Here is a 10,900-nt window from a genome sequence, read left to right as displayed (position 1 = left end):
TAACACATTTTCAGCTATTTATGCTGGGTGGGAAGATGATGACTTATTAACATCGAGTCCTCCAAAATTTCAACAAAAAGTACTCAACAGATCTTCAATTTCTCATACATTCCACCTTTTAAATTTTTGGACAACCATGACAAGTGTTTTAATCAGACACCATGTAAGAGTACAACTACAATGGTACCTTGACTAGTGAGTGACCCGATAAACATGTTTTTCAAGATACCCACTATTTTGGTCCCATTTATTTTCTCCTCTCACTTTTATTTTGCTTTGACTCACAAGCAAGAATGTTTGCAAACTCAATTCCCATCTTAAAAAGCAGCAGTTTACCAAATAGTCCTTAATTAGAGGTTACTGTCAAAGTAAACACAAAGACAAACAACCAAATTACTTTGCTTGAGTTCTTGGCTAACAATATAAAAAATACTATGATAAATGCTAAAGACTAAGCATAAACTTTTCAGTGTTGTAACTCTATAGGTACAAAACTGCATTTGTAGTAATTTCAATAGTTTAAAATTTGAGTATTTTCAATAACAAGCTTTGTCGCAGAACTAATTAAACAGTAGTTCGTACTTCTGTTGAGAATATAAAGATGCACGGCAGCTAATAACCGGGTGAAAAAATAAAGAGGAACAAATAAAGCTCTCTGGTAATTGCATATTGTTGAACTCAGCCAATTAAAACATTGTAAGCAATAATTAAATTTAATAATTAAAATAATGAAATTTAAAATAATTTTTCACTTTGGAAGTCTTGCCTCTTGCCCATGAAACTTCCTTTTTATTCAGCGAGACTGAGGTGGATTTAATAGAATTATTTATAGTAGATTATAATTTTGTTTCTTGAACTGTCAACTGAAAATGTGAAACGTTGGCCAAAAACATTATATAAGCTCCCCTACTTATGACCATTCGACTTACGTGAAACGGTAGATACGAACATTTTTTTCGGGATACCGAAAAATTTCCGGATATTGCTGTAAGTTAGATTTTGTATTGTGTGCACCCTTTTCAGAGTACAGGACATTACTGAGATCACCCAGCATCCACCCCGTAGAAGAAATCCGGCTTCTACTTCCTAGTTTGTTTGTAAACACATTGCACTGTAGCTCTAGCGCACTAAGAACTTTCACATTTTTATTGTTTAATATTTCATGCAGCCAATCAATATGGTTGTTGTAAAGTGTAAAGAAGAGGTGAGCCGTTTCTTTTGAAATGAAAGTGGTACAGTGGAACCTCGGTTCTCGACCATAATCCGTTCCAGAACCCTGTTCGAAAACCGATTTGGTCGATCACAGAAAATCGTTTTTCCCATTAAAAGTCATGTAAAATCGTTTTAATCCGTTCCAACACCCTGCATGTTTACCATGAACGTAAACATGAAGCTAACCCAGGCTAATCGTACGTTCGCGTTAGCGTAATCTTCCGTACGAAAGATTACGCTAAGATGAACGTGTAAAAATAAAAAAAAGATTATGAATAGGATTTCTTACCTTTGTGGTGGACAGTGGGGAGAGAAAAATCATCAAAAGTTTTTCAACCTCTTCCAAAACTTGCGGCAGTTGCTTGCTTATAGCGCTAACTTCCTTAGCCGCATCACTCGATTTCACAGCCTCCTTATTCTTTACTATCGTACTGATAGTAGATTTAGCCACGCTGTATTCACTAGCAAGATCGGAAATTCGTACACCTCTTTCATATTTAGCTATTATGTCTTTCTTAAAGGCAATAGTTGGACGAACAACTTGTCTTTTTTCACCTGTCCTACTTGCACCGACCTTCTTCGGAGGCATAATTAGGGGCTAAAACACCCGTACGCCGCTCAGCATCGCACCCTAGCGTACCGGCATTCGAACTCCGATTTTTTTGACCGAACAGCGAAGCAAGAATTTCTCAAAATTTTTGGTCGAACACCGATTTGTCCGGACTGAGAGGCGTTCGAAAACCGAGGTTCCACTGTATAAAAAAAGCTTGATGCGGTTGAGAAAATGGTCGGAACGCTTTATTCGGCCACTTTTTACCAGGGAGGAAGACCTCTTGAAGCGCATCTTCCAAAAGTAAGTTAAACTCAACTTTATTTATTTTTATAGATCATATTATTTTATGAAATGTTTCTTTTTTTAGTACAAAACAATACAGGGTACCTATACAAGCCTTAAACATACTTGTATAAACCTTTAACATTCAAAATATAGTACCGAAGCAACTTACGAACAAATTCAGCTTAAAAAAAACAATCATCCGGAACCCATCTCCTTCGTAAGTAGGGCAGCGTCTGTATATGAAACACCCAACAATAAATCAAGACTTATTTTGCACAGACCTTGCTGTAAAAGATTAAATAACCTACTGGCATATTACTAAGTGCTAATTTTAGGTGCTTGATTCATGAAATTTCCATTAACAACACAAAAAAGCAACGTGCTTCAAAAAAATCCAGTTGGAGAAAAACGTGATACAGAAGTGAACCTTATAATTCTTTTGGGGAGAGATCGAAACTGCAAATAATACAAGTAAGTTCGTTTTACTTTGTGGCTGGTTGTAATGATAAATGAATAGCCTGTAGCTGCTTATCTGCACAATCCCGTGCGCAGAAGGCTATACAAACTTTTAATCAAGCATCACGTTGGTTAAAAATTGGAAAATTTTCCGTTTTGACCTTATCTTCTTTTATGCAAAATTTAAAAAATAAGTTGCAGTATAGCGTGCCAACTCTTCCCCCATGTGAAAGACAGCTTCGCATGGCTCGCCTCACCTTAGATTTGACATCCTCACATCATTATTTCAGAAGTCTGTTTCCGGTTTCATTTTTTGTTTCGACCAAAACGGTAAATGCACTTTAGTTTATTTTCTTGAAAAAAAATAGATACATTCTGGTGCCGAAATGTCAGTCTATGCCTAGTTATAATCAGTCTTTCTTATCTGTGGGTTCAGTTTATGCTTGAACTCACTCATACACACAACACCAATGTTTGTGGTTATTGCATGTGTTGTGCATGCACTGACCCGAGGTGATTAAAGTCAAAACAGTGCAGCGTGTGTCCTGCGCTACCAATAGACGTGTTTGTCAGTAATAGAATAGGTAGTTGTCCCGTTTGGAAAAATAATCTGCCAGGTGGGGCTCATAAAAAGGCAGCACAAGGAGCGACGGAGAAGGTGAAAACCTGCCTTGACCTGTTAGCAGCTTGATTGTGAGCAAGAAGAAGAAAAAAACATTATTAAGGTCCATGACTTTCTGGAAAGGAGGCTGTTGATCATCACACCTTCTAAAAGGCTTTGAAGGCCAGAAAATCTGCACTTGTGTATTGAAGGAGTTGCACTGTCCATAGAAACCCCTTCTATTGCTTGCCTGCCATGTTAAATTCTGTTGAAAACAATGTACCGTATTTTCCGCACTATAAGGCGCATCGGGTTATAGGGCGCACCCCCAAAAAATAGTTTTTGGTCCTATATTTTCCATACATAAGGCGCACCGGATTATAAGGCGCTACAATGGGAACGTCGACAAAACAGTCAGCTAGTTCAGTCAAACTTATTACCCCCTTAACATTCCCAAAGCTTGCAAAGAAGCAAATTCGTGTCGTAGACACGTGCGGATGCGGCGTCCGTACGATGTCACCAAACAAACATTTCTTATTTTCCATTTTATTTTTTGCTGGCAACTGTGTGGACAGCAAAGTAAGAATTTTATTCTGCAGGGAAATTGGGTTCTTTACTCTGCATATGACAATAAACACTTTGAATTGAATTTAGTTTAAAAATAGACTCATCACAGAAACATCAAGATCGTTCTACAACAAGATACCGGGAAAATAGAAAGCCGCATAGCTCACCTAAGTTCTCTTGCAGCCATCACGTTCAATAATGATACGTAACCATGGTCTTCTTACAACCGTGAGTGTCGTAAATCCAGGAGAGTAAAATATTTACAAATACAGATTAGTAAAACATGTTTTCTCTATGCTGTAGTACAACCCAACCTGTGACTCACATTCATCTTTTTCGGCCAATTACAGGCTTTGTTTCGCCCCTTTAGCCTATGCGAGCCTGTAAATGATAAAAAGGATCCGCCCCCTTTACCTCCGAATAACTTTAGCCAATAGTGACTGATTCAAATGATGATTGACACATTGGTTAGGAAATGAAACGCCGGTATATAAATCCCAGCATACACCGCGGACGACTTGGCCTTCGGGGGAAAATCGAGTCGCCGGCTGCTTGCCTTAGTTGCACGACTTTGCGACTTAATATTGATCCATATATAAGGCGCACTGTATTATAAGGCGCATAGTCAGCTTTTGAAAAAAAATAAAGGCTTTTAGGTGCGCCTTATAGTGCGGAAAATATGGTATACTACATTCTAATCATAATTTGATTGTGAGCCTCCAAAAAGACCCCAGTCCTCCAGCTAAGGCACACCAATATCGTCGTCAAAATTTAAATGTGAACTGAAAAATTTCTCTCAAGACTAGTATTTTTGTCTGCGGCTGCTTTATTTTGTCTATGTGCGGGAATAAACTGCTCCAAAGACCACATTATATTTTCCTTTTGGTAAAAGTTTGCCACTTCCGGTTTTAAACAAGCGAATGTGGTTTCTCTATTTTATTTTCGGTGGATGGATCGTGTTTGGCACGTAAAAATAGAGTGCGCGATAAAATCTATGTTTTTTTTTCCAGTTGTTCAAATCAGTTTATATGGTCCTTTTTAGGGAAATTCTCATCTCATTAGCTACACCGCTTATCCTCAGTAGGGTCGCGGGGGTGCTGGAGCCCATCCCAGCAATCATCGGGCAGTGGGCAGGGGACATCCTGAACTGGTTGCCAGCCAATCGCTGGGCACACGGGGACAGACAACTCACTCGCTCATTCACACGTAGGGACAATTTGGACCGGCCAATTCACCTGAAATGCATGTTTTTGGAATGTGGGAGGAAACCGGAGTGCCCGGAGGAAACCCACGCAAGCACGGGGAGAACATACAAACTCTGCACAGGAAGTCCGTTAGCTGGATTTGAACCCACGCAGGAGGTTCCCGAGACATGAACTGTGCCGCACATGCGCTAACCACTGCGCCGCCGTGCTGCCCTATTAGGGAAATTCTTTTTCACAGAATTTACAGGGGGTACAGTCAGTACTGTCACAGCAGAGCATGCTCCAAATGACCGATTTTACAGTACCTGGTATTCCCAGGCGGTCTCCACTCAGAGTATTTACCAGGCCCGACCTCAGCTTGCCCCGATAATTGGGCGTTGTCAGAGTGGTATGGCTGCTAACAGGTCTTGAGGTTTTAAAGTCAAAATGTTGGCATGCACTGTAAAAGGGCAAATCAACAGCTAGCAAAACGGACCATGTGTCTTCAATTTGTGGTTTGATTTGGAAATTAACATATGCAATGAGCATCTATCTAATTGTATACAACGTAGGCAAACTATTCTATTCAAGAATAACACACTTTTTTCTTTAACCTAAAAAAAGTTTGGGAGCACATTATACATAAGGTTTTACTGTAGTATATTACCAGATTTGTGCAATGATTGATCAGTCAGTGACCACAATCACAAAACATTGGGTGGATTGGGAATTGAACCCGGGTGGCGGTAGCGGCACGAGCAAAATCATTATAAATCCATCCATCCATCCATCCATTATCTGGACCGCTTATCCTCAGTGGGGTCGCGGAGGTGCTGGAGCCCATCCCAGCTATCTTCGGAAAAAGTGTGCAGGGGACACCCTGAACTGGTTGCCAGACAGTCGCAGGGCACACAGGGACAGACAACTCACTCGCTTATTCACACCTAGGGACTATTTGGACCGGCCAATTAAGCTGACATGCATGTTTTTGGGAATGTGGGAGGAAACCCATGCAAGCACAGGGAGAACATGCAAACTCCACACAGGAAGGTTTGATCTCACGACCTCAGAACACGCGCTAACCAATGCGCCACCATGCTGCAATCATTCTACAAATTGACGTAATTTTCGTGTTATATTTTTGACATGAAATAATGAATCATTTCCTTCATATCACTCAGCAAAATTTTCGAAATATCGTGCTTGTTTGTGGGCTCCATTGCTGCGTCCCGTGTATTTACAAGGTGTGTTTGTACGTGGTTTGCTGGAAGAACAGACTAACACTCTATATGGATGGATAGACCTGTGGAAGTTTCAACCAATACTTATGAGGATTTTTAGCGAGTAAGTCAGAATTTACATGGATCTTTCGTTTCTGTATTACATTTCGCACAGTACTTTGCGGCAAAAAAATATTCCAGAAACTGTGCAAAACTGTCCTTTGGTTTCAGTGTATGGTAGTATATTGAGTTGTATATTAATGTTTGTTTCGTTCTCTTTTTCCCTTTTATTTATTTTACTTTTAAATCTTTCTTTTTTGCTTTTTTTCATTCTTTTCCCCCCCTTTTTTAGTTTTTTCTCCTTTTTTTCTTTTTTCTTTCTCTTTATTCTTGTCTTGTTTTTTCCTCATTCTTCTTCTTTCTTGTTGTCTTTTTTCTTTGTTTTTCTCCTTTTTCTTCTTTTTTTCTCTTTTGTTATTTTCCAGCTTTTTACCTATTCATTTATTTTTCCTTTTTCTGTCTTTCATCTTTCTTATCCCCTTTTCATTGATTTTGTTTTATGCCCCTTTCTTTGTTTTTTTAACTTGTCCTGTATTGCTATTCTTTTTTTTCTTATTTTTTCTCATTCTGTTTTTATTTCCTTCCTTTTTTCCATTTTATCCCTTTTTCTATCCCCTTTTACTTATTTTTTTTCTTTTTTGCAAAAGGACTGGCACAAAAATGAGAGCAAAATGTTAAGATTTGGTCACTTTGAGTGGCTGTAATTTGGTATCCGCCTTGTGCTTTGTAGCCCTTGTTTATGTTGCACAACACAATACAGTGAGATCTAGTGGTCAAAGATTACACATCATCCCTTTAAATACAGAATCAATTATCACCCCACCTGACCCCAATCTGTAGTAACTAAATTTACATTCAATCTGTCCTCATGTGAACCGAATCTAGGGTTACATTTCAACTCTGTGTTAAGAGACTTTGGCCTTCAACAGCTGTAGATGCCTTCAAGGATCATGCTATCTTGGTGTTTAACCAGGAATATAAATATTGACCACATCCTGGTTAAGCAGTATTTCCTGTCCTCATAAAGTAATCATATTATTTCTCTCTCATCATTGCTGATCAAAACCATCTCTTGCATGATTGGTTTTCCACTCACCCACTAAAACTAGCATGTCCTACTTTGGTTGAAACCAAAAACTAATGGTTACTGGTTTCCAATACGGGTAATTATCGGACTAGGCGCTCGACTCAAGGATTACAAAGTGGCTAAATGACTGTTCCTTGGGATTATATTTAAAGCATTGAGGCTTTCTGCTTGAAGGATCAAACTGCTGGGAATGTTTTATAAAACAAGCTGAGGTGTCAGAAAAAGAGGTTTATTCATTCTTGTTTGTTAAAGATTCTCAAAGACGAACCTCAATATAGAAATTGCAGGGGAAAATAATTGAAATATTGGTTGATCGATTATCTGGACTGATATTTGGGAATTTATCGGATATCGGTATCTGCGTTTTTATTTATTTGACAGGCCGATTAAACACATAGGGATTATTTAGGTTCAGATGCAGCCAAGCCTCTCCTGCCACCCAACACCTTCTGATTGGATAAACGACCGGGGGGCAGAACCCCTGAAGTAAGTAGAATGACGTCAGAGCGGAGAAAACAGCGGCACCTCGGCTAACTCCCGAAATGCTTGTGAATCAAACGGCTTAAAATATTGGGATTTTAAAAAGCCAGTGGAAGAAAAACGTGAGATAGTGTAAAAAGTGTTGTTAACTTGTTTTAGTGAAGCACGCTCCGGTGAAGACTGATAAAATACCTTTTGTCATAACATTAGTTCATCAATCAAGTGTGTGTGAGTTAGAGAGAGAGCATAAAAAGAATGCCAAATGGAAGGCTCAGTGATTAGTTGTTACCATAACATTAGTTTGTCAAACTGGCTCTAAAACAAGAGTGCCCACACTTTTCAATTTGCGAGTTCCGTTAAAATTTCGATGCACTTTTTGTTGTCAGTGAAAGTCATGTCTGTTGTATCGACATTGTTATTTATTAATGGTAAAAAAACAGGGAGCTATTTAAAGTTTTCATGTGCCTTTATACGAGTTGCGGCTAAGCCTAATTTTATTCACTGCACAGATTTTTGTTTAAGTGAAAGATTTGTCATGTTAGTTGTGTTGAAATTTTAATGTAATTACTTTAAAGGTTTTTATTTGAATTTATAACAAATGTTATTTGATTCTTTTTGCATTTTAAAAAATGTCTTATTCCAATTTTTAAGCTTTCACAGCAAATTAGTATCGGCTCCAAATATCGGTTATCGGCCTCCTCTTTATACTAATAATTGGTATAGGTATCAGCCCTGAAAAACCCATATTGGTCAGTCCTTAGTAGAAGTAGATAGATAGATACTTTATTCATCCCCGAAATTCACATTTCCAGCAGCAACCCTTCGCTGAGAACAATACAATAATAAAGCAAAAGGAATACATTATACAAATACCCAATGTGACGTGCTAATACCCACTGTAGCGTGTTGTATAGAGTATTTAAATAGTGCTACATAAAATACACACTGCAATAAAAGTACGGTAATATGCAATGTAGGGGGTGTGGTTTAATGTGGGCCTTTACTCCGCCGGGTGGAGTTAAAGAGCCTCATGGCATGAGGAAGAAAAGATCTCTTCGTTCTGTTCGTGGAACAAGACTGTGACAGCAGTCTGTCGCTGAAGCTGCTCTTCTGTCTGGAGATAATGCTGTGTAGTAGTAGTAGTAGTAGTAGCACCCAGTGAAATGTATTTGATAATGCTGTAATGCAGGGGTCTGGAACCTTTGGCACACGAGCCATATATGGCCCTTTTTTATGAGTGAATACGGCTCGGAAATAAAAATACATTTAGCGCAATTGTTACTTAGGGAGCCAATTAACGCTTGTGAGAGAACCAAGACCTTACCAACTGATCGAGGGTTCAGTCAGAACTAGAAAATAAGTTTGTTGCACGAGATTAAGAACTGAAAAAAGAGAGAAAGGCATTGTGGGAGGGACTTCAGATAATAGCATATCAGCATCTTCTTGATGCCGTGAAGCAATCCAATTGCTGATAAGCATTTTACATGATATCGACCAATAGCAGACGGGCATCTTCGAGATATAACTCTAAATACGCCGTCACGTTTGAATTTTGCAGTTTAAGAGCATATCAAACATTTCGTTTTTGGTGTTGTACAAAGGGGAAAATGCCATAACTTGAAGCTACTTATAACCATATCTGCCTTAAATTCCGAGCAATCCGATCGTCTACTCTTAACGGATGACGCAGCTATTTTTTTGTGTCGCTTTTCGATGGTAATTTCATTGACCGATGTGTTTAAACTTGTTATAGCAGCAGACTACTGATGAAGCACTGTTTGTTTTGACAACCAACTGTTCTTTTAACCATCCAACAAATGACCTACGTACATTTTTTGTCCTCGTCTTAAGTCCCGCACATGCATACTCCCTCATTTTTTCCTTCTACCAGTGTACTTTATCAGCATTTGGCCAATCACGCTCTTGTTTTTTCAGCTGGAGTTCAAAGTACTTGAACTCTGCGTATGAGTGCAAGAGTGTCTGTGCAGAAGCACTTTTGAAAGGCGTTGCTTTCAGGCATGTACTTCTGTCATCGGGCCCTAGAAGTTCATATGTCAGTCACTCAGCAATAGCTCACTCCCCTCAAAAGATTAAAGGAAAATGTCTGTCTGTGGGCAATGTTCTTCAGAATGAGCACCCAATGATTTTCTAGGCTGTGTTGATGACGCTTTGTAAGATCATACGGGTCATCTGGCAAGTCATTTTGTCCCAAGCACCGGGAACTCCGGTTTTCTCCCCCAATTCCAAAAACATGTATGTCAATTCTGAGGTCGTGAGATCAAACCTTCCTGTGTGGAGTTTGCATGTTCTCCCTGTGCTTGTGTGGGTTTTCTCCCACATTCCCCAAAACATGCATATCAGCTTAATTGGCCGGTCCAAATAGTACCGAGGTGTAAATGAGCGAGTGAGCTGTCTGTCTTTATGTGCGACTGTCTGGCAACCATTGCAGGGTATCCCCTGTCCACTGCCCAAAGATAGCTGGGATTAGCTCCAGCACACCCGCGACCCTATAGAGGATAAGCGGTGCAGAAAATGGTTGGATGGATGTCATTTTACTTCTCACTGATTGCTTTCTTTGGAGCCCATATTTTTTTCTTACAATTGTGTTTGTTTTCAGACTGGGTAGAGGACATTCAATGATTTTCTTGGCTGTGTTGATGACTGTGAGATCATACTGGTCATTTAGGAGGTCATCTAGTCCTGAGCACTGGGAACTTTTTTTTTTTCCCACATTCCAAAAACATGCATGTCAGGTTAATAGGATGGTCCAAATTTTCTCTAGGTGTGACTTAGTGGGTAAATGGTTGTATGTCTCCGTGTCCCCTGTGACTGGCAACCAGTTACGGGGGGCCCTTGCCCACTGCCCGAAGAGATAAGCGGCACAGAAAATGGATGGATGGATGTGTTTTTACTTCTCACTGACTGCCTTCTTTGAATCCCATATTTTTTCTTGCAATTGTGTTTGACTTCAGACTGGGTAGAGGGCATCTAATAATTTTCTAGGCTGTATTGATGACTCATTTTAAGGTCACACTATGAAAAGTCTCACTAACCTTGTTGAAGCTGAGGGATACTCTTTGTCGTTGATTAGCTTGAAGGGATACCAGTTTGATGCGCATTCCTAAAGTCGAAATTTGTGTTGTTACACTGTTGTTATTATTAGTCAAATAGGCCTTATCAACCACTCAAACATCA

At 39.3% G+C, this 10,900-nt stretch overlaps 1 protein-coding gene across 2 annotated transcripts in view; it reads left to right on the top strand.

The window, feature by feature from the left end:
- The window catches only part of luzp1 (leucine zipper protein 1), a 109,029-nt gene that overhangs the window by 1,433 nt on the left and 96,696 nt on the right, over positions 1-10,900 (top strand). The window lies entirely within an intron of this gene.

The sequence above is a fragment of the Urocampus carinirostris genome, chromosome 15 (assembly GCF_059441175.1).
Source record: "Urocampus carinirostris isolate Australia breed hairy pipefish chromosome 15, RoL_Ucar_1.0, whole genome shotgun sequence".
Taxonomy (NCBI): Eukaryota; Metazoa; Chordata; class Actinopteri; order Syngnathiformes; family Syngnathidae; genus Urocampus; species Urocampus carinirostris.
This window is presented reverse-complemented; position numbering and strand designations above follow the sequence as displayed.